Below are 24,936 nucleotides of genomic sequence, written 5' to 3'. Positions count from 1 at the left end.
ATTTTCAAAAATGAATTAAGTTCAGATGTACAACTTCCAAAAAGAATTTGAAAGAACATATATTTGTAAAGTTCTAACTTCACATAGTACATTGAACATAGGCTGAGCTGCCTTCATGGAGCCCTAATCCCTACATTCTACTCCTGTTGGCATTGTAAGGTATTGTGCAGGCTATAGAAAGGGACACCTTGATACCAGCCCAGCCACAGAACCCTCAGCCTACAATTCTTCCTGCTTGCAAGATCTGGTGGGACAATGGTGGAGCAGAATGTATGGGAGTGGACAAACAATGCTTGCTTTAATCTGAGGCCCAACTCATGAGAGGAAGCCTCTCTCTACACTGTCTGGATGGCTATGAATCAGAGACTAGATAGTCCAGAGACATAAGGTAGAACCAAACATGACTGGTCAAGCAAGCAAGCAAGCAAGCAAACAAATAAGCAAACAAAAAACCCAACCAACAAAACAAAGAAAACAAAGAAAAAAAGGAAAATGATTCCTAATGGCGTTCTGTTACATTCATACACTACTGCCTTGTTCAGTAGTCACCAGAAAGACTTCCCATGGCAGCAGATGGGAGCAGGGGCAGAGACCCACAGCCAGACATTATACACCGAGAGTCTAAATGGAGCTCTCCATTGTGCCCCCCCTTTTTTTTGGAACTTGGGAAGACTATGAAAGGAAGGATTGTAGGAGTCAGAAGGAAATTGCCAAGAGCCATCTAGGAGAAGCTAAAAACAAGGAGGTGATCTTCCTGAGATGGTTCTGCCATGGATTGTAATATATGAGGGATTAGATCTTCTAGTCAAGGCCAAGGAGATTACATTTGAGGAAGATTCCTGATATTAATATGCTTCATATATATATGTGTATATATATATATGTATATGTATATATACATATATATGTGTGTGTATATATGTGTATATGCATACACATACACCTTGATGTACTGTCTTGTACTATCTTGATGTTATATAGACAAATATATGATTTCTTAATTCTTAATGATGACTCTATAAGAATTCCTAATGTTTACAGTAGTAATTATTAAGCCCTTTATAATAAGGACTGCGACAAAGTCTTCTTTAATACCAGAACTGCAATGAGAATCTTCCAGTATTCAAGTGTCATGAGTTAATTGCTTCTGAGATAGAAAGCAGGCATTTACAACTTAGAACATATTCCAAGAGGTTGTAAAACAATTAACCAAATGTCATTAAAGGGAACTAATGATTTATTGTAGATACAGGGACAGAAGATGAAATATTGACTGGGTTTATCTATATAAAACTTCGATGATAACTTATTTGTGGTCTTTAACTCTCCATGAACCTGTAGAGCTAATGACATAATGAATGTTAAATCTTAATTATTATTAGGTTTAACATATGTAAACATCTCTGTTGTGAACTTCTTATTCAATTATGGTTTGAATTTGTATTATAACTTTTAGCGAACTTTTGTAGAAAAAGGATGCTTGGGAAAACCATGTGATCTATTTCCCTAAGAAAAGGTACAAAAGATGGGAAACATTAGATTGCTTAGGGAGAAAGGGCATTATCACATTGCAGCTGGAGGAGAGAGTAATATTAGGATCAAAATAACTTAAATATGAAAAGGGAACTTAGAAATTAAGAGAACAATATGCAGAGTACAGAGAGAAAGAGGAACAAAGAAGAAACTGTAGAGAGAGCAGAAAGAGCAAACAGGCTTTTCCTAGCCATGGGACAGAACAGGTCTTTTCTTAACAGTAAGGAAGGCTTAGTTTTACTAAAGATGACAATGTGTTTTTCTTAAGGACTTGGGTCTAATTTATTTAGCAAAAAAGGGGTAGAAGCTTTTTCTTTCTCTATGCAATAAAGATTGGAGCTCATTTTTCATCCAGAATGAATGAGTTCTTTCTGCACTGCAATTTGATCTTTTGCTTCACATGCATATGTAAGTATGGATGTGTGTGTGTGTGTGTGTGTGTGTGTGTGTGTGTGTATGTGTGTGTGTGTGTGTGTGTATGTGTGTGTGAATATGTAATCATGAGAAAAGTATGCAGCTGAGCACAACTGATTTTCATGAAAATGCATGAATGTGTATGTGTGAATTTGTACATTTATGTGAGTTTATGCATATTTGTTTGTGTAGGAAGCTTTTTTTCTTTTCTCCTGGTTCAATAAAAGTTTATTGCTCCAAACTTCCCTCCAGCCTGTTGAGCCAGAGGTGAGGATTCTGGGTAAGAGAGAAAAAAGTTCTAGCAAATAATCCTTTACTTCATCCCCTGCTCTTAGGCTACAGACATTAATCACCCAAGCCAGAGGTTTTAACCATAGGATGAGCAAGGAAGTTTTTAGGATTTTTTAGAAATTACCAGAAAGCATTCAGTATAGTTAGAAAGCTAGAAGGCCAGAGACCATCAGTCTTCAAAGCTACATCTAGGTCCAACACTGTGTCTGCTTCAACCCATTCCAGGGCAGCCAGGCTCCAGACAAGAAATGGAGGATACAAGGAGAATATGGCCCACTGAATCAGCTAAGCAGGGCTCATGTGATCATAGAGAGACTGAAACAGTAAGCTCAGGTCCTGCAAGAGTCTGCGCCAGGCCCTCTGAGTGTAGGCTATGACTGATAGCTCAATGTTTTCGTGGGGCTCCTAACAGTGGGATCAGGTGGATCTCTGAATCTTTTGATTAATCTTGGCATCTTTCTTTTGGGTTGCCTGTCCAGTCTCAATATGAGGGGTTATTGGCTTGTCTTATTGTATCTTATTTTGCCATGCTTGGTGTTGTCCCTTTTAGGCCTACTATTTTATGAAGGAAAATGGAGGCACAGTGTATCTGGGGAATAGAGAAGAGGTGGCTGGGGACCTGGGGAAACGGAGGGAGGGGAAACTGTAGTCAGGATACTTCGTATAAGAATCTGTTTTCCCTAAAATTAAAAGTATGATTCAATATAAGAAATGGGAAAAGGCTCAAAAAAAAATCTAACAGAGGATCTGGACATGGTGGTAGATGCCTGAAACCCCAGTTCTTGGAAGGTAGATAGATATGAGGATTAATGACTTCAAGGTCATGTCTGTCCTACCTGGGCTATGTGAAGCATTCTCTCAAAATCAAATCAGAACATACATACACACACACACACACACACACACACACACACACAAAGTTAGTAGTAGCAAGGTGGGTAAAATGACAAAAAAGGAAGCAGTATTGTCTTTAAAACTAAAAAAAAAAAAAAAAAAAAATCTGTTCCCTAAGTTAAAGTTAGAAAATTGTTACATTATCTTGCTCACGTTTCTGACAAAAATTTGGGCTAGTGTTCTTATTAGAAAATGTCTGCTCTGGTCACTTCTGGCTTCACTTGATGTGAGAGTTCAAGGTCACATTTCCAGCATGGTCCGGCCCTAGTAGTTTTGGTTGGGGATTTCTCTCTTCTTTCTGTCTCCCAGGTACCAAATGCATAATTTCTTTGACTGCTTTACTGACATGGCAGTGACCTTCAAGGCTGTTTTTCCAAAAGGCAGTTTTTAGAAAATATATCTTTTCATAGCAGGTAAGGCAGAAGTTTCTACAAACAAAACAAAACAAACAACAAAAAAACCCCAAACTATAGCACTTCCAAAGGGTGTGTGTGTGTGTGTGTGTGTGTGTGTGTGTGTGTGTAGGCACTCAGAAATGGGTTTTGTGAAACTTGAGATCATATAAAAGACACATGGTAGGGAGGGCTGCTTTAAGTCAAGGGAACTACCTGGAAAAATGTGAAATTTTCAGGAAATACAGCACTCAAGGGATAGAATTCTGGTTTTCTTGAAATAAGAGAGAGAATAGATTCTCTATATCAAAGGATGACTTTAAATGTTGAGTAAGATAAAGCCCACTAAGAACTAGATAAAACTAGATAAATTGAGGTGATAAGATGCAATGTCTCAGACAAAGAGACATTAAAAATTACCTGGCAGAAAAGCCACATTAGCGAAAAATAAATTACAGTGTAGCGTATATCACAGTCATCAGAAGAATAGAGATTTGTGGCTGCTCATGTACTGATAATAGGTTTTCTGGGAGATCTGGGAGTTGATTGGTCTTTAAACCATCAAGTTGCAAGGTAAAACACTGCCTGAGCAATACATCCCAAAGTATATGGTTTGAACACTATAGAACACACTATTTTAATAATGGTAATGATCATTAGTATGCACTTAGAGGTTTTAATGGCAAGATGTTTTAAAGGAAGATTTCTATCATTAGATATCTTAATCTTAAAAGCAGTACAAAAAGGTGGCCAGAGTTTTCTACATATTACAGGCAAGAAAGCAGATGAATTAACAAAGGTAATATTAAGAAGAAACATCAGCATCAAACCTAAGGCCAATGGCCCTCATTTCTAATATCCTAATGGCTATTCTTCAGTCTTTTAAAGATGTCACGAGAGTCTTTTTTATGATGTTCATACCATGCTTGCTTTCTAAGAAGTTAGCCAGAACCTGATGCATGTGAACCAAACAGAAACACCGTTTGCCTTGATGTAAAGCAGGCTCTGAAGGTCAGTGAGAGCCATTCCAATGTAGTTACATGTCCATCCATCCTTCCCTAATAATAGAGATCTTATAAAACAGCATGAATTTTAGATGAAACTGTCTTTAAAGAAGAGAAAAGATCACATTTTATTTCACTGATGCAAGAAACTCTGTGATTTTTCTTTTAGCTTTATTCATTTTTTTCCTATGCATATACAATGAGTATCAAACACTGTTTTAACACTGCAGACCAACCCAAACTGTAGTCTTTTTGAGACCAACCAACGCATATTCCCTTCTCACTCATGTATTTCCCAGGGAAATATTTGAAATTGTGCTTTGCCCTGTTAGAATGGAAGCGAGCAATCTCCTTCACAGTCCTTGTGCCTGAACACTTGTTCAGCCAATGGTGTGTTAAGTGAGATATTAGAGTCTCTAATCCACTGGTTTGACTGGATTAACTAGTTGCTCTGAAGGTGTCACTCAGCCCTGTCTCTGTCTACTTCCCTCTGCTACATATGTACTCTTCCACAATGACTAACGATTCCTGCATGCAATGAGAAAATTGCAATCAACTCCTCCTTTAGTTGCTTCTCTCAGATATTTTATCTCAGAGACAAGAAAAGGGGTAAAAAACATGCTCAGATTAACAAATATGCACACTTCCTCTTGCACTAGATTGCAATTATTACCAAGGGCAACAGTGGGAGTTTTGAAATGTATTAAACTCATTACACATCTGTATCCCTACTTGCCAGGAAATGATGCTATATATCTGCAGCCCTACTCTTATATGCACAGAAGCTGGGCACATCTAGTGGATAGTACATTGCCAAGTTTCTCTTTTGATTTATCCATAACTAGTTATAACACTCAGTTTATTGGCTCTGATATCCTAAGTAGAATATAGGTCACCAAAGACCACATTGGAGTAGAAGGTACTTTGTGCTTTCCACCAATCTTTTCATATTTCTTACATTTCATTTTTATGAATCTTAAAAAAAATTTGTCTTTATTCTTATGGGTGTTATTGAAACTCACCAATGCTATGTTGAAAAAGAATTAGTGTTTCTATGCTGGACAGGTTACAGTAAGTCCATATGATCTTCAGACAGGAGGGCTGAAAGCACCCCTATTCATTCTAAAGTTTGATCCTTACTTCTAGGGATCTGCCATAGTTGTTTTCCAGCTCATGGATGCAGATCAATACATAATTTATATGTAAATAATATTGTGGTATAGGACAAACATTTTAACATTATGTATCTTGGGAAAATATGACCAGGGTCCTGGAAACACTATTAGATTGGGAAGAAAGGGAGATTCTGATTTCTGAGACTATGCCTCATGGACTGACTGTGAGACTGTGGCATTTTACAGCCATTTGGACATTTATGAGTCTCTTTTGTGAAAGTGAGATTAGCGCTGTACCAGCTGGATGAGTCATATTCTTGTGTGCAAAGAGTCAGGAAACAAGGGGACGGAGAGGATGCAGGCAGAAAGTTACTGGTCAGGCTGGGGTGGATTGCTGCTTCTGTGCTACTTCTATCCACAAAGAATTATTCTAACCAAGCAACTGATGTACCACCTTCAAGTAATATCTCTAGTGAACAAATTCTACTAATGCCACAAGGGCAGGTGGCAATATTTTGCACTCAACAGCTGCTCTCCTTATGGTCTCTCTGTCTCAGACACAGCCCAAGAAACATCTTTATTTCACCATCTTCTAACAGCAGAATCCCCAAAGGCAACAGCAAGCCTAATGTAGCAAGGAAGAAGAATGGAGTCTGCACCTAATCTAATCCCACACCTTATTGTCCTGAAACTAAAAGTATAGTGAATTCCCCATTTCAGTAGTTTGTAGGTCATGTGAAGAGCTTCACAAGTGTCTTAAGTCCTGTCTAGGGATCAAGTTTCCCTAAAATGAGAGATTTGGTTCCACTTGGTTGTTTACCCTGTAGGCAAGCAGGTGGGCAATGTTCATGTGTACACACACACACACACACACACACACACACACACACTAAAAGAGGTCATGAATTTAAAAGAGCAAGGCAAGGTATGTGGGAGAGTTAGGTGGAAGGGGAAGAATGATTTTATTACGTTATAATTTCAAAATATAAAATAAATAATTAGTCAAACCAAACACTTGATCCTGTGATCCTGTTCATGTGTACATTTGAAGGACTTGGCAGGCTATGCAAAGTTTCATACTTCTAATTTCATATGATGAGCTCTAGAGGAAGCTTCATGCTGGCCTTTTTCACATCTTTCTCTGAGGCTTCAGGTTTGACATTCGATTTGACCTTGATCTAATAATTGACACATGGTAGATACTGGTGGGTTGGGGTTCACCCTTAAGTCCAGTAATGACTTAGTGAATAAATCATACCTTACAAAGTCAGTAATTCAGCATTTCCAATCATGCGTTTACTCCAGAAAGTGCCATGTTTACGTAGGTGAAGAGTTCTGAAGAGCAGAATTGCAATGACCTCAACTAACTACAAAACAGCCCCTTCCTATGCTGCATAAATAAATAAACACAACATTGTCAATAACACGACCTGACCTCAACCTGCCAGACAGAGTGAAATCCGATGAACCGCCCTTCAAACAACAATCTGAAATAGCACGTACCCATAAAAGATTTTAAAAATATCTTCACCTAGTGAGAGCTTTTCATAATTTAAACTATGACCCTTTATAAAGGTAAAACTACAAATCTTGAAACTAGAAAGGCGAATATATAAAGGAGCTAAACTCTCAGTCCAGCATCTGAGATATGAAGACTGAATGCTTACTTTGCATTAAGTTCACACAACCTTTTATATTCTTTTTGTAAAATCAGTGAAGGAGCTAGAGAAAGTACCCAAGGAGCTAAAGGTGTCTGCAACCCTATAGGAGGAACAAACAAAATATGAACTAACCAGTACCCTCCCCCTCCCCCCAGAGCTGTGTCTCTAGTTACATAAGTAGCAGAGGTTGGCCTAGTCAGCCATCAATGGGAGGAGAAGTCCTTGGTATTGCGAAGATCATATGCCCCAGTACAGAGGAACACCAGGGCCAAGAAGTGGGAGTGGGTGGGTTGGGGAGCAGGGCAGGGGAGGGTATAGAGGGCTTTGGGGATAGAATTTGAAATGTAAATGAAGAAAATTTCTAATAAAATAATCATAAAAATGAGAGAAATTGAACAACTGATCAGAATTGGCCTATTTGGGATACTTTCTGTTATCACTTCATATTTTTATAAATTTAAAGTAGGTTCTGAATTTCAACAGGTGCTTCAAACTGCAGTAACTTATTTCTAACTCTACTGAGGATTAAAAGACCTTAGAAGCATAGCCACTCCAGAGAACATCGTATGTCCATGAAGTGACCCGTGAATGCTCATGTGACTTGAGTTCTAATATCACCACTGTGTCTTTCCCTGCCCCATATTTAGGAACTTGCACAGCAATAATCAATTCAAATTGTTTCAAAGCTACCATGTATGTGAACGAATTATCCCTCTTGTTTCATATCTAAACACCATATATCTGTTTGTGTGTGTATATTATGTGTGTGTATTTATGTCTTGATTCCTAGTAGAGTCTCATGTTATGGGACAGATTTGCATTGAACACAAACTGTAAATGAAATAAATAAAGGTTGAAAAGGGAGCCTTAGTCGTTCTTCTGTTGCTGTGAAGAGACACCAATATCATGGCAACATCAAAACATTTAATTGGGACTGGCTTATAGTTGTTTAGTCCAGTATTCTCATGTAGGGAGGCAAGGCATCATACAGGTAGACACTGTAGCTGAGAGTTCTTCATCTGGTTCCAAAAGCAGAAGAAAGAGTGAGAGCCACTGGTTCTGGACTAGGCTTCTGAAACCCCAAAGCCCACCCCCAGGGACACACTTTCTAACAAGGCCATACCTACTCCAACAAGGCCACACATCTTAATCCTTTCAGTGTTACTCTGTAGGAAGCTATGGGGGCCATGTTCATCCAAACTACAAGAGGCATAGGAGAAAGATGATTAAAATATCTACATTTACTATTTTTTTTTGGCTTGGTCAATAAGTTTGTTGTCCTTATGAAAAAAATCTTCATAGAAAATTGTTTTATCTTTTAGCATAAAAAATGAAAATTGTTTTATCTTTTACCATTCCTGAGCTTCAGAGAACATTGTCAAAAAAAAAAAAAAAAAAGCTTGTCTTCTTTTGAGCAACTGATCTTTCTTCTAGGCAAGAGACATTGGGATGGTCCCAACTCTACTTCTCTCTGGGTTCCTCTTCTCATAGACTGAGGTCTCTCAGATAGTAGCCTGGGCTTTCTTATATATCCTCTCCATGTCGGGAGTTACATTGTTCTCCCTGTACCAGGAGAACTGTTTCTTACATGCATCTTTCTCTGTTAGGTAGCACATGTAGACTGCAACATTCCGACCATGCTGTGCTTCTGATGTGCTTCTGCACTGAACTCCTCACTTTCAGTCATAACTAGGAAATCGTTTTGTACTATGAGAGATAGACAAGCCTCCATCCATAGCTCCCTTAAGGGTCCCAAACACTTTATTGCCAGTTGTAGTTTGGGCAAGACTTGCATTCAAATAGTAAGTGAAGGCACCAGGCTGACCATCAGTGCTTTCTACATTGTATTCCTCTCCAGTCACCTCCACTTGGCCTTCATAGATCTTGTCCACGCCAAATCTATTAAGAAGCCTGTGGACCAGCAGCAGGCCAGTACAATAGGCTTCAGCATAATTTGTCAGGCCAACTTTCACACCATAATTTGGAAGTTCATGTGCATACACTGAGCAGACTATCATATCCTCTTCTATATGGGCATATGCCATCCAGCAAATGATATCTCCCTTAGTAACATGAACTATCATTCTATATTTGGGTGTGTTGTACTTTATTTTGTCCTGGATCACCAATTGTTTCCAGACATAAGAGTCAACCTTCTAAATCTCACTTATTATCTTTCATAAAACTCGATCCTGCAGAATAAAAACTTGCAATCACAGCTCCATGCAGATGTTCAGACTGGACCATGCTAGGGGAAAAAGCAATATTTACTATGATGGCTAGTATAAAATAGCATTATTGGATGTGCTGTGTTGCAGGAAATAAAAATAAAATAAAATAAAATAAAATAAAATAAGATAAAATAAAGAAACTGCATGCTTCCTCACTTGTGCCTATGCCCGGCCATGCACTGGTGAGCAATGGCCAACCTGTTTTGATCTCATGGAGACTCTGACTCAGAACTCTGCAAACTCTCCACCCAGCTCATTATGTTCCCACTGACTGGTCACTATCATGCCAGCCCCATGCTTCAAATTCCCCATGGCCTTTGTGGTGCACATCTGGTAAATCCATGCTTTGCCACTGTACTTTTCTCTCTTGAACCCAGGTGAGCAGCTGCATGAAGGAAAATGCAATACAAACTTAGTTCAGAAACAATGGTAACTCAATCTCTGGGCACAACAACTAAAACCTAATTTTGTAAGCCTTTTTAAAATTCAATTCTTCTGGGTGGAAATCCTTGGGAAACTCTAGCAGCTACATCTTACCTCTCTGCTGTCCCTGTTCCAAAAAGGACCTAACTCTCTCATGTTTCCTTTCTTCCTCCCACCAACCCGGAAGTCCCGCCTACTCACCCAGTGATTGGCTTCTTTATTCATTAAGTGATTGGTTCACAAGAACAGCACCGGGCCCATGCACAATACTGCAATAGTACATTTCAGATTGCCATGCGCATAAACACAGTCATATTTGTAACTGTTAGAGGTAACAGTGGCTTAACTATTTGTGGTTGTCAACTTGACAACGTCTGGATATGTGGAATTAATTAAAGAGCACACCTGTGAGGGATTTTGCTTAATTTGAAGTAGGAAGATCCATGTCCAATCTGGATCTTTAGGAAGGAAGACACTCCTTTAATCCAGATCTTTTGAACTGGAAAACCCCAGATCTAATCCAGTTCACCTTTTCTGCTGCAAGTCTATATAAGGACATGGAAGAAGGAAGCTTTTGTTCAAAGCCTTCTTGCTCTCACCTTGCAAGCAGGTGACAATATTCAATGACAGTAGAGCCCACATCTTCTGGATTCCAGAATATAATGAAGAACAGTTGAGACATCCAGCCTTGTGGAATGAGCAACTACTGGATTCTTGGACTTTCTCTTCATAGCCTGCCATCACTGAGTTAGCTAGATCTAAGCATATAAGTCATTCTAATAAACTCCCTTTATACATACATACATACATACATACATACATACATACATACATATGTGCATACATACATATATAATACATACTGTGGTGGTTTGAATATGCTTGGCTCAGAGAGTGACACTATTAAGAGATGTGGCCTTGTTGGAAGAAGTGTTTAAGTATGGAGATGGGCTTTGAGAGACCTTCCTCCTAGCTGCCTAGAAGCCAATCTACTCCTGTTTACCTTTGGAATAAGATGTAGAACCCTCAGCTCCGCCATCTTCATGCCTGCCTGGATGCTGCTATGCTTCATTTCTTGACGATACTGAACCTCTGAACCTGGAAGCCAGCCCCAGTTAAATGTTGTCCTTGTAAGAGTTGCCTTGGTCATGGTTTCTCTTCATAGCAATGGCAACCCTTGCTAAGACAGCATTCATAATAAATACACACCCACACACACAGAGAGACAGAGAGAGAGACAGAGAGTGAGGGAGAGAGAGAGAGAGAGAGAGAGAGAGAGAGAGAGAGAGAGAGAGAGAGAGAGAGAGAGATGGAGATTCTAATAAGTTTTGTTACTCTAGAGAACTCTCTTGGTTTGAAACACCAGAGGCAAAGAGAGGCAAATAACGTTCCAGTCAAGCAGCACGTAGGGAGGACTGAGGACTTAGGGAGGACTGAGGCAGCCAGGCAATCTGGAAGTCTGGTCTCCAAAGCTCTTTCTCATTGCTTTTGTGCAATTCAAAATCTACGCAGATAACTTTGAGTCTTTTCTTCTTGTTTTGACACAGTGCGAGTCTTACTTTCCATAAGTGTCAGCAAGTAGAATAATGTGGAGAGTGGATTCTTAGAGACTCAAGCACTTAAAATAGCAGGGAGCCTGGGCACAACATACCTGAAATAAATATCTTGCAGTGATAGCACATTCTCAAAATACAACTCGTTTAATTAAGACAGAGAAAGAGAGGCCATGGTGTCAACTCATCTAGTTCCCATCTCTTTATTGAAGCGACACCAATTTCCCTAGTCTCCCTTTATAAATAGAAAGTGTATTGAGTGCAAGGATAATTATGAAATAAAATGAGTTGTAAGACAGCACATCACTTCTTTATTTAGTGATTACACTTTAGTCTAATGTTACTTGATATATATGTTTTTGTTTTGTTTTGTCTCCTTTTTTTAGGTTCTCAAAAAGCAATACCCCCCTTTTTTTGACCCTGGTTCAGTATGCTCTTTCTCTAATAATGGCACTATGATTTGTGTATTTTTTCAAGCAAGTACACTGAACTCACAAGCTTGCTCTTTCTGTCACCAAACACATCTGGTTAGTGACACCACCACTTCTACCCCCTCTCCAAACACATCTAACCTACCCCCACTTCTAACCCCTCACCTAGATTACAATTGTGACGCTGTTTCCAAGCCTCCATCACTGTCTCCTGGTTCTAACTACCTCTTGACACATTTGGCTGGCTTCTGTATGCCCTTCTTCAAATTCACATGAGGCCCTCTTGACAGTTAGTGATACTTTAAAACTGTAATTCCTCACAACTGTTTTTTAAAGAGGAAAAGTAAACTTGTAGGAAGGTGTCCACAGAAATAAATGTGTATCTGAAAGTTTCTTGAACTCTGCGGTTTGTATTGGCATAGGATTGATAGAGCTGATGGATAGGATATAACTGAGAGCCAAGAAGTGACACTGAAGTTGAAGATGTGAGAGATTTGGTCATGCAGATCAGTAGGAAGATACAGAGCAGGCAACAGTAAGCTCTAGGACAGCTGATAACCCACGTGGAAAAGTATGAAATAAAAAATAAATCCTGGCACATAAAAATACTTTTAAAGAAATTGAGAAGTCAGTATATTCCCTTTTATATAGCTGAAGAATCATGATTGAGTCTATGGGATGATTTTAAGAGCTAGTCACAAAAATTAGCAACAAAGGAACCTATATCCTTTAAAATGAATACATCTGAAAGAATGAAGACTATGGTATGAGTATTTATATCTATACAAAACATTTATTGAAGCCAAACCCTAATGTAAGTAAAGCCGTTGGGAGTAGCTAAGTCAGTGGTCCTTAACCTGTGGGACTTGACCTCTTTGGGGGTCAAATGATTCATTCACAGGAGTCAAATATCAGCTATCTGCATATCAGATATTTACATTATGATTTATAACAGTGGGAACATTACAGTTATGAAGTATAAACAAAAATAATTTTATGGTTGAGGTCACCACAATATGAGGAACTGTATTAAAGGGTTGCATCATTAGGAAGCCTGATAACCCCTGAACTAGTTCATGAACATGGAGTTTTATAACTGCGATGGAATTCATAGGGGGACCACAGCAAACTTTGACACTTTAGTCAGGTGAAGACATAGTTAGAGATTGTCATATATGAAGAGCATCCTCAGTAGACACACAATTTTAATGTTAGTTTGACCTTGGAGTTTCTAGGCCTCACATTGAAGATATGAGTCTTGGCTGTCCACAAAGTAGGTGGTTTATGTTATTTTTCTATGGCAGCTGACTCCAACTGACATAATCCCTCCCTACTCATTAAGGAGAAACTACCCAACAGCAGTATAGTGGAAAAGACAGAGAACATTTGTGTCAAAGATGTTTGTAAAACACCAAATCAATAAGTAATAATAGTTATAAGATAAAAAGACATAAATATCAGTAAAGACATCTAGCTAATTAAATCGAACATGAAATGTAAATGAGCTTACAATTTGTAGAGAGCATTTGAATGACAGAGAACCTGTAAAGATGAATAGGTATTTAGTGAGATGTAAAGCTAATAGGGAAATTTTATTCTACACATACCAGGTTGCCAGGCAATTAAAGGCTTATGATTAAAAGTATCATGTGAAGGCTTTGGATATGGGTGAACCTATACAAAAGATGGAGAAAATGCACATTAGAATACATCCTGTGGTATATGATTTGTTGAAATCTAGTGAATTTGAAATCATGCATTATTTTAGGCTTCAGTATATTAGCATCAGGCCCAGGTTCCATGGAGTGGGCAATTGCACAAAATGTTCTTAGTGTCATTGTCAGTAACAGAGCAAAACTGTTTCACTCACCCCGACATTCTCTCATCTAATGGCCGTTTCTAGGGAAATTGCTATGGACTCTCCAGAATAACCATACAGACCGTTTGTGAACAATTATGACCTAGACACATTTCATTCCCAATTGTTACCACAACACACTACATTTTTTATTCATTGGGTCGATCGTTTAGTTATTTTGTCTGACTCTGTATATAATAGCTCATGACTATCCAATGCTTGTGGAGAGAGCTCCTGTCTATGTTAACACAATCAAACCACAGCTGCATTTTGCAGTTCAGAGCAGCATAGCCTCAGCGCTGTTATTTCAAAAGCATCTGTCATAGCTCTATCATAGACTAAAGAGAAACAAGAGAAAATTTCAACTTTTCTGTGCTTGATTTAGGGGAAATGTGAATTATTTCAGTGAAAGTGACTGAGAAGTGTAAGATGAAGATACTTCAAGGAAAGGCCAGAACAGGGGAGAGAAGTTCTCAGCCCCCAGTGCATTTTAAGCCATCCCTGAATCATTTTCTGTTGACATTGAAACATCAAGGTCAATTTAAGCTTCAATATATGTGTGTGAATGCCATGGCAATTGATACAGAAATAGAAATTTGTTAGTACATTGATATCTCTCCCAAAATTTCAACTAACTCTTTACTTTACATTTATGAACCTAAATGATCAATTTAAATATCCAGTTGATATTTATAGGGTCTATCTTAGTAAATCTGAAATGTTCAGTAATATTCTGGGATTAATGGATCTGTGTAATTGCCATTATAATAGAATGAAGAAAGCAATACCAATCAAGACTAATAAGAAATCTCATGAATAAGCTTCTTGTTATCTAGATATAGCCATCTAAATTTAAATTATACTCATGTGAATAATTTTCATCTGAAACTTCAAAATTAACCATATAAATTCCTTTCAGAAGAAAAATGTCATTATTCTTGAAAGAGACTTTTGAAGTATTATCTGCCATACCACACGTATGCCCAGTGTCTGGTAGGTCAGAGGAATGTTTCAGACCCCCTGGAAGTAGAGTCATGAATGGCAGTGAACCATGTGTGAGCACTGCTAAACACCCCGAGGCCCTGTGCTTGTGCAGTAGATTTAATAACTGAGCCATTTGTTTAATATGATCTTCAGAATTCTAATGTGGTAAAACAAAAGCCTTATCTAAGTTTTGGCATACAATACAGTCTTCATAAGCAGTTGTGTGGTTGTAAAAAGTATAGAAATACTAATAAAATCTCAAATGAATGAAGAAATTATAAAGTTAAATAAAAATATATATTGTAGGTATCCTAAAAATATCTGCCAAAATTTTTAGCATATATTTGTTCTTTGCATAAAGAACAGTCAACTATATAAAATTACTTAGAACAGCCAAAGAAATAGTGTATGCAAAAATCTAGGGTAGATCTTGGCCTTCCTAAGTGCAGTATTGGGTTGTAGCTTGGACCTAGAAGCAAGAGTCCAAAATCCTATTACACTCAATATATGTATGGATTATGTGATAACAGAAAGAAGGCTTCTCAAACTTTAATTTCTTTAACGTTTTTAAAGAGCTTACTACACAAGCGTCAGCTGAGAGCTTATCAGGGACATGCACAACGGTCAGCCTGAGACACAGCTCTCTGATGGGAGACAATAGGGGACTAGTAGTTACATCATTTGGAGGATGTGAATGATAAACGATTAGCACAGAGCCTCACAGAGGACATGTGGTCCCCGTTAGTAATGATGACATCTTCAAGTCATCTCCTTACCTGACTTGCCAACACAGGGCCTCTTAGAGCAGGGCCTTCTGTGCCAGATGAGTCTGAAACTTCTGTGAAATTTGTTACTCTTTTTTTTGTTTGTTTGTTTGTTTGTTTTTTCGAGACAGGGTTTCTCTGTGTAGCCCTGGCTGTCCTGGGACTCACTCTGTAGACCAGGCTGGCCTCGAACTCAGAAATCAGCCTGCCTCTGCCGCCCAAGTGCTGGGACTAAAGGAGTGTGTCACCATGCCCGACTGGAATTTGTTACTCTTAAAATGAGTTAGGAATAATGCATCTGAAATTTCACTTTATGTCATCCACATTTTTAATTTAGTGAGTATTGACAGTGGCTACCTTTCTCTTCTTCCAGGCTTCATGGTCTCATGAATTTTTTTCCATTTAGTATGAAGTAAGATATATATTTGTCACATATAGTCTTTATTATGTTGAGGTATGTTTCATCTAATTTTAATTTCTACCAGACATCTATCATGAAGATATGTTCAATACTAGCAAATCTCTTTTCTATGTCAAATCATGTGATTTCTGCCCCTGGGTTTATTATATAGTGTACTTATCTTACTGCTTTGTTTATACCAATAAGCTCTTGAGTCACAGGTATAAAAAAAATTGTTGTGATCATGATCCTCTTAACACGTTCTTAAATTTGTTTGGTAGATATTTTGCTTATAATAATGGCATTTATGCTCATTAGAGAATTGGATCTGTGGTTGGTTTTTTTTTGGTTGTTTTTTTCGTAAAATTATCTCTCTTTGCTGTTATAATAATATTGGAAGAAGCCTGAGGTTTTTCGATACCACCGAGCTTATTACAAGGTTTCAGCTGAGTGCTTATCATGGAAATACACAAAAATCAGTCTGAGACACTGCCTTCACTTTTTCCCCACTAAGGTTTATCAGGAAAATGTAGAGAAATAGGCCTGAAAGACAGCACTTGCCTCTTCCTAAGTAGGAACATTAAACTCACCACTTCTCAAGATGTTGTTCTCTTCTAAGCAGAGGTCATTTGCACAGAAGGGAGTCCGGATATCCATTGGCCCTCTGTCCTGGTAAAGCAGCAGTAGAAGCAAAAGTCACATGTAATGGAGAAAGGCCAGAAGTACAGCTTGTCAGAAGATTCTGGAGTCAAGCAAAATGAAGGCCCGAAGACAGATGAAGAAGTCCCTCCTACCGGTCTTCTCTCTGATATAGGGAAATTTTAGATGTCACAGTGTAAATGAGAATGCTTCAAATTGGGATCATCACGAGGCCTGACCTGGTTAGAGTCTGTATTACGAGTTTGGAGATCTCCATCTGTCAGGTGTTGGTAGCAAGCTAACGTCTAGTCAAGGTACAAAAACACAGGGAGAGACTTCTGTTAGGAATGTCTGCTCTGGGTACCAAACCCTGACACTTTTACTGATGCCATGCTATGCTTGCAAGAAGAAACCTAGCATGTCTGTCCTCTGAGAGGTCCTACCAGCAGCTGAATGAGACAGATGTAGATATTTACAGCTAATCATTGGACTGTGGTCTGGGACCCCAATGTAAGAGTTAAGGGAAGGACTGAAGGAGCCGAAGGGCATTGCAGCCCCTTCGGAAGAACAACAGTATCAACACACTTGAGCCCCTGCAAGCTCCCAGAGACTAAGCAAACAACCAAATAGCAAACATGGACTGGGCTGTGGCCCCTGGCACATATCTAGCAGGGGATTGCCTTGTCTGGCCTCAGTGGGAGAGGATGTGCCTAATCCTGTAGAAACTTAATACCCCAGGGAAGGGAAATGCTGACAGGGGTGAGGTGGGGGTTGGTGGGTTGGTAAGGAAGTACCCTCTTAGAAGCAAAGGGGAAGGAGGTTGGAGTTAAGAACTCTGGGTCTGGGAGGGGGGACAAGGAAGGGGGTAACATTTGGAATAAATAAAACAATATAATGATGATGATGATGGAATGTCTGCTCATCCCTAGAGCCTTAGCAGGTGTGGCTGCTGTGTCACATATGCATCAGTAGGTGGCAGAGAGAGAGAGAAAGGAGAGAGAGAGAGAGAGAGAGAGAGAGAGAGAGAGAGAGAGAGAGAGAGAAAGAGAGAGAGCGCCTATGTCTAAACTCAGCGTTCTGACCTATGAACACTGGAATGATTAGTAGCTTAACAATCTCTGGAAAATATGAGACTGAGGCTTACCACCAGTCTGACCCTAGAAAGGACCAGATAGGCTCCCAGGACAAGGAGCAAGCTGGAGCCTAGAAGAGCCCCACCTGGGACCTTGGGCTGAGGAGGGAGTAAGCCCAAGGCAGACAAGCTTTGCAAGGGGGCACTGAGGCAGACCTGGTGAGGAGCGAGCCCCAGAGGATCACCAGACAGGTGCCATGGTGTCCAGACAGAGAACTATCCTGTGATGACTACCAGTCTGGTGCTGGGAAGGCCTGGGCAGGGGAAGACTACAGCTGAGATGACCCTTGCCTGGATCCACAATGCATGACTGGGGTATAGCACGCCTGAGACCCCTCCTGAGATGATCCCAGACACTCAGAGACCCTGGGTTCCACTGAGTGGAGCAACTAAGTGGTAGAGAAATGAAAGAGAATGAACACCTAAGAATGTGGGCACAATGAAGAGAGGAAGAACTGGAGACTTGAGGTTTGTGAGGAACAGCCTGATGTGAGTAGCTGGTGATGCCACCTGGGACCACGATGGGGTCCTGGCCTGTGCTTCCACCAGGGACCGTGTCTAAGTTTGCTCTACAGCCACAGGGGTCTGTTACCACCAATGGCCAGGCAAATGACCCTGGTTAGGCTGCCACTTGGAGATATATCGATGTCTGAAGAACTGTGGAGAATTGGTCTCATCCTTTGCCAGAGTATCTTGGAAGAGCTGGCCCTGTACATTTGATCATGGGAGCTCTTGTCCAGCAAATTGTTTTCCATACAGCAGCCTGGGCAAGGAGAGATGTCTCCCCCAAACCCCACTGCTATTCACAGCAGGCAGGAGAGCTGGCTGTGGAGTCATGAGAAAAAGTGAGCTGTTTCCCGACCCTCACAGGCTGCAGCACATGAGAGGGCTCTGCACATTGCTTGGGCAGCAAATTAGAGTGGGCCCTGAGAGTTGTAGGTGACCCGGCCCCGAAGGCATGAGCACAAGAGAGCCTGCCCTGCCCCTTTTCTTCTTTATGGTGGAACAGAAAGGAGACAGATGAGACAACCGGCCACCTTCCTGGTGAGATCACAGGGGTCCGCCCGGCCCGAGAGGTTTCTGCCTCAGGCCCCGGCGGGAGCCTCCTTGGCTCCGGGACTCCTCAGAGGGCAGGCTGCACGGGTGAGGGTGTGGAATACAGAGGCCAGCCGTTTCTGGGACAGACAAGAGCCAGAGAGCTTCTGAGGCGGCACCAACTTCGGCTCCAGACAACCAGCCACCTTCCTGGACAAAGCAACACAGCTTCTGGGAAAGATCCTGTTTTGGGCCTTCATCTTCAGCCAGGAGGAGGTCCAACACCGGATAACTGTGCACCTTCCCTGAAAGAGGAGAGCTTGCCTGCAGAGACTGCTCTGACTACTGAAACTCAGAGGAGAGAGCTAGTCTCCCACATCTGCTGATAGAGGGTAACAAAATCAACAGAGAAACAATCTATAAACAAAGACAACTATAACAACTAACTCCAGAGATTGCCAGAGGGCGAAAGGTAAACATAAGAATCCTACTAACAGAAACCAGGACCACTCACCATCATCAGAACCCAGAACGCCCACTTCGCCCAGTCCAGGGCACCCTAACACACCTGAAAAGGTAGACCTGGATTTAAAAGCATATCTCATGATGATGATAGAAGACATAAAGAAGGAATTTAATAACTCACTTAAAGAAATACAGGAGAACACTGCTAAAGAGTTACAAGTCCTTAAAGAAAAACAGGAAAACATAACCAAACAGGTAGAAGTCCTTATAGAAAAACAGGAAAACACATCCAAACAGGTGATGGAAATGAACAAAACCATACTAGACCTAAAAAGGGAAGTAGACACAATAAAGAAAACCCAAAGTGAGGCAACGCTGGAGATAGAAACCCTAGGAAAGAAATCTGGAAACATAGATGCGAGCATCAGCAACAGAATACAAGAGATGGAAGAGAGAATCTCAAGTGCAGAAGATTCCATAGAGAACATCGGCACAACAATCAAAGAAAATGGAAAATGCAAAAAGATCCTAACTTAAAACATCCAGGAAATCCAGGACACAATGAGAAGACCAAACCTACGGATAATAGGAGTGGATGAGAATGAAGATTTTCAACTCAAAGGACCAGCAAATATCTTCAACAAAATTATTGAAGAAAACTTCCCAAATCTAAAGAAAGAGATGCCCATGAACATACAAGAAGCCTACAGAACTCCAAATAGACTGGACCAGAAAAGAAATTCCTCCCGACACATAATAATCAGAACATCAAATGCACTAAATGAAGATAGAATACTAAAAGCAGTAAGGAAAAAAGGTCAAGTAACATATAAAGGCAGACCTATCAGAATTACACCAGACTTTTCATTAGAGACTACGAAAGCCAGAAGATCCTGGACAGGTATTATACAGACACTAAGAGAACACAAATGCCAGCCCAGGCTACTATACCCAGCCAAACTCTCAGTTACCATAGATGGAGAAACCAAAGTATTCCACGACAAAACTAAATTCACCCATTATCTCTCCACGAATCCAGCCCTTCAAAGGATAATAACAGAAAAAAAAACAATACAAGGACGGGAACCACGCCCTAGAAAAAACAAGACAATAATCCCTCAACAAAACTAAAAGAAGACAGCCACAAGAACAGAATGCCAACTTTAACAACAAAAATAACGGGAAGCAACAATTACTTTTCCTTAATATCTCTTAATATCAATGGTCTCAACTCCCCAATAAAAAGATATAGACTAACAAACTGGCTACACAAACAGGACCCAACATTTTGCTGCTTACAGGAAACTCATCTCAGAGAAAAAGATAGACACTACCTCAGAATGAAAGGCTGGAAAACAATTTTCCAAGCAAATGGTCTGAAGAAACAAGCTGGAGTAGCCATCCTAATATCTGATAAGATTGACTTCCAACCCAAAGTCATCAAAAAAGACAAGGAGGGGCACTTCATAGTCATCAAAGGTAAAATCCTCCAAGAGGAACTCTCAATTCTGAATATCTATGCTCCAAATACAAGGGCAGCCACATTCATTAAAGAAACTTTAGTAAAGCTCAAAGCACACATTGCACCTCACACAATAATAGTGGGAGACTTCAACACACCACTTTCACCAATGGACAGATCATGGAAACAGAAACTAAACAGGGACACAGTGAAAATAACAGAAGTGATGAAACAAATGGACTTAACAGATATCTACAGAACATTTTATCCTAAAACAAAAGGATACACCTTCTTCTCAGCACCTCATGGTACCTTCTCTAAAATTGACCACATAATTGGTCACAAAACAAGCCTCAACATATACAAAAATATTGAAATTGTCCCATGCATCCTATCAGATCACCATGGACTAAGGCTGATCTTCAATAACAAAATAAATAATAGAAAGCCAACATTCACGTGGAAACTGAACAACACTCTTCTCAATGACACCTTGGTCAAGGAAGGAATAAAGAAAGAAATTAAGGACTTTTTGGAGTTTAATGAAAATGAAGCCACAACATACCCAAACCTATGGGACACAATGAAAGCATTCCTAAGAGGAAAACTCATAGCTCTGAGTGCCTCCAAAAAGAAACTAGAGAGAGCACACATTAGCAGCTTGACAACACACCTAAAAGGTCTAGAAGAAAAGGAAGCAAATTCACCCAAGAGGAGTAGAAGGCAGGAAATAATCAAACTCAGGGGTGAAATCAACCAAGTGGAAACAAGAAGAACTATTCAAAGAATTAACCAAACGAGGAGTTGGTTCTTTGAGAAAATCAACAAGATAGATAAACCCTTAGCTAGACTCACTAGAGGGCACAGGGACAAAATCCTAATTAACAAAATCAGAAATGAAAAGGGAGACATAACTACAGATCCTGAAGAAATCCAAAACACCATCAGATCCTTCTACAAAAGTCTATACTCAACAAAACTGGAAAACCTGGATGAAATGGACAAATTTCTGGACAGATACCAGGTACCAAAGTTGAATCAGGATCAAGTTGACCATCTAAACAGTCCCATATCCCCTAAAGAAATAGAAGCAGTTATAAATAGTCTCCCAGCCAAAAAAAGCCCAGGACCAGATGGGTTTAGTGCAGAGCTCTATCAGACCTTCAAAGAAGACCTAATTCCAGTTCTTCACAAACTATTCCACAAAATAGAAACGGAAGGTACTCTACCCAACTCATTCTATGAAGCCACAATTACTCTGATACCTAAACCACAAAAAGACCCAACAAAGATAGAGAACTTCAGACCAATTTCCCTTATGAATATCGATGCAAAAATCCTCAATAAAGTTCTTGGTAACCGAATCCAAGAACACATCAAAACAATCATCCATCCTGACCAAGTAGGTTTCATCCCAGGGATGCAGGGATGGTTTAATATACGAAAATCCATCAATGTAATCCAGTATATAAACAAACTCAAAGACAAAAACCACATGATCATCTCGGTAGATGCTGAGAAAGCATTTGACAAAATCCAACACCCATTCATGATAAAAGTCTTGGAAAGATCAGGAATTCAAAGCCCATACCTAAACATGATAAAAGCAATCTACAGCAAACCAATAGCCAACATCAAAGTAAATGGTGAGAAGCTGGAAGCAATCCCACTAAAATCAGGGACTAGACAAGGCTGTCCACTCTCGCCCTACCTATTCAACATTGTACTTGAAGTCCTAGCCAGAGCAATTAGACAACAAAAGGAGTTCAAGGGGATACAAATTGGAAAGGAAGAAGTCAAAATATCACTTTTTGCAGATGATATGATAGTATATATAAGTGACCCGAAAAATTCCACCAGAGAACTCCTAAGCCTGATAAACAGCTTCAATGAAGTAGCTGGATATAAAATTAACTCAAACAAGTCAATGGCCTTTCTCTACACAAAGAATAAACAGGCTGAGAAAGAAATTGGGGAAACAACTCCCTCCTCAATAGTCACAAACAATATAAAATATCTTGGCGTGACTCTAACTAAGGAAGTGAAAGGTCTGTATGATAACAACTTCAAGTCTCTGAAGAAAGAAATTAAAGAATATCTCAGAAGATGGAAAGATCTCCCATGCTCATGGATTGGCAGGATCAACCTTGTAAAAATGGCTATCTTGCCAAAAACAATCTACAGATTCAATGCAATCCCCATCAAAATTCCAACTCAATTCTTCAACGAATTAGAAGGGGCAATCGGCAGATTCATCTGGAATAACAAAAACCGAGGATAGCAAAAACTCTTCTTAAGGATAAAAGAACCTCTGGTGGAATCACCATGCCAGACCTAAAACTGTACTACAGAGCAATTGTGATCAAAACTCCATGGTACTGGTATAGTGACAGACAAGTAGACCAATGGAACAGAATTGAAGACCCAGAGATGAATCCACACACCTATGGTCACTTGATCTTTGACAAGGGAGCTAAAACCATCCAGTGGAAAAAAGACAGCATTTTCAACAAATGGTGCTGGCACAACTGGCAGTTATCATGTGGAAGAATGCAAATTGATCCATTTCTATCTCCTTGTACTAAGGTCAAATCTAAGTGGATTAAGGAACTCCACATAAAACCAGAGAAACTGAAACTTATAGAGAAGAAAGTAGGGAAAAGCCTCGAAAATATGGGTACAGCGGAAAAATTCCTGAATAGAACAGCAATGGCTTGTGCTATAAGATCAAGAATCGATAAATGAGACCTCATCAAATTGCAAAGCTTCTGCAAAGCAAAAGACACCGTCAATAAGACAAAAAGGCCACCAACAGATTGGGAAAGGATCTTTACCTATCCCAAATCGGATAGTGGACTAGTATCCAATATATATAAAGAACTCAAGAAAGTGGACTCCAGAAAAACAAATAACCCCATTAAAAATGGGGCTCAGAGCTGAACAAAGAATTCTCACATGAGGAATACCAAATGGCAGAGAAGCACCTGAAAAAATGTTCAACATCCTTAATCATCAGGGAAATGCAAATCAAAACAACACTGAGATTCCACTTCACTCCAGTCAGAATGGCTAAGATCAAAAATTCAGGTGACAGCAGATGCTGGCGAGGATGTGGAGAAAGTGGAACACTCCTCCATTGTTGGTGGCATTGCAAGCTTGTATAACCACTCTGGAAATCAGTCTGGCGGTTCCTCAGAAAATTGGACATAGTACTACCAGAGGATCCCGCAATACCTCTCCTGGGCATATATCCAGAAGATGCCCCAACTGGTAAGAAGGACACATGCTCCACTATGTTCATAGCAGCCTTATTTATAATAGCCAGAAGCTGGAAAGAACCCAGATGCCCCTCAACAGAGGAATGGATACAGAAAATGTGGTACATCTACACAATGGAGTACTACTCAGCTATTAAAAAGAATGAATTTATGAAATTCCTAGCCAAATGGATGGACCTGGAGGGCATCATCCTGAGTGAGGTAAAACATTCACAAAGGAACTCACACAATATGTACTCACTGATAAGTGGATATTAGCCCCAAACCTAGGATTCCCAAGTTATAAGATACAATTTGCTAAACACATGAAACTCAAGAAGAATGAAGACTGAAGTGTGGACACTATGCCCCTCCTTAGAATTGGGAATAAAGCACCCATGGAAGGAGTTACAGAGACAAAGTTTGGAGCTGAGATGAAAGGATGGACCATGTAGAGACTACCATATCCAGGGATCCACCCCATAATCAGCATCCAAACGCTTACACCATTGAATACACTAGCAAGATTTTATCGAAAGGACCCAGATGTAGCTGTCTCTTGTGAGACTATGCCGGGGCCTAGCAAACACAGAAGTGGATGCTCACAGTCAGCTAATGGATGGATCACAGGGCTCCCAATGGAGGAGCTAGAGAAAGAACCCAAGGAGCTAAAGGGATCTGCAACCCTATAGGTGGAACAACATTATGAACTACCCAGTACTCCGGAGCTCTTGACTCTAGCTGCATATGTATCAAAAGATGGCCTAGTCGGCAATCACTGGAAAGAGAGGCCCATTGGACACGCAAATTTTATATGCCACAGTACAGGGGAACGCCAGGGCTAAAAAGGGGGAGTGGGTGGGTAGGGGAGTGGGGGTGGGTTGGTATGGGGGAGTTTTAGTACAGCATTGGAAATGTAAATGAGCTAAATACCCAATAAAAATGGAAAAAAAAACCAGAGACACTGAAACTTATAGATGAGAAAGTAGGGAAAAGCC

General features: G+C 40.0%; 3 pseudogenes; 2 read left to right on the top strand and 1 right to left on the bottom strand.

Moving 5' to 3' along the window:
• Positions 8,562-9,486, bottom strand: Gm5212 (predicted gene 5212; annotated as a pseudogene).
• Gm23327 lies at positions 17,506-17,579 on the top strand (annotated as a pseudogene).
• Positions 17,580-17,630: 51 nt separating this feature from the next.
• Gm24554 lies at positions 17,631-17,703 on the top strand (annotated as a pseudogene).
• Positions 17,704-24,936: the final 7,233 nt, after the last annotated feature.

This window comes from Mus musculus, chromosome 15 (assembly GCF_000001635.26).
Source record: "Mus musculus strain C57BL/6J chromosome 15, GRCm38.p6 C57BL/6J".
In the NCBI taxonomy this organism is placed as follows: Eukaryota; Metazoa; Chordata; class Mammalia; order Rodentia; family Muridae; genus Mus; species Mus musculus.
Note: the sequence above shows the minus strand (reverse complement) of the source record. Positions and strands in the feature narration are given on the sequence as shown.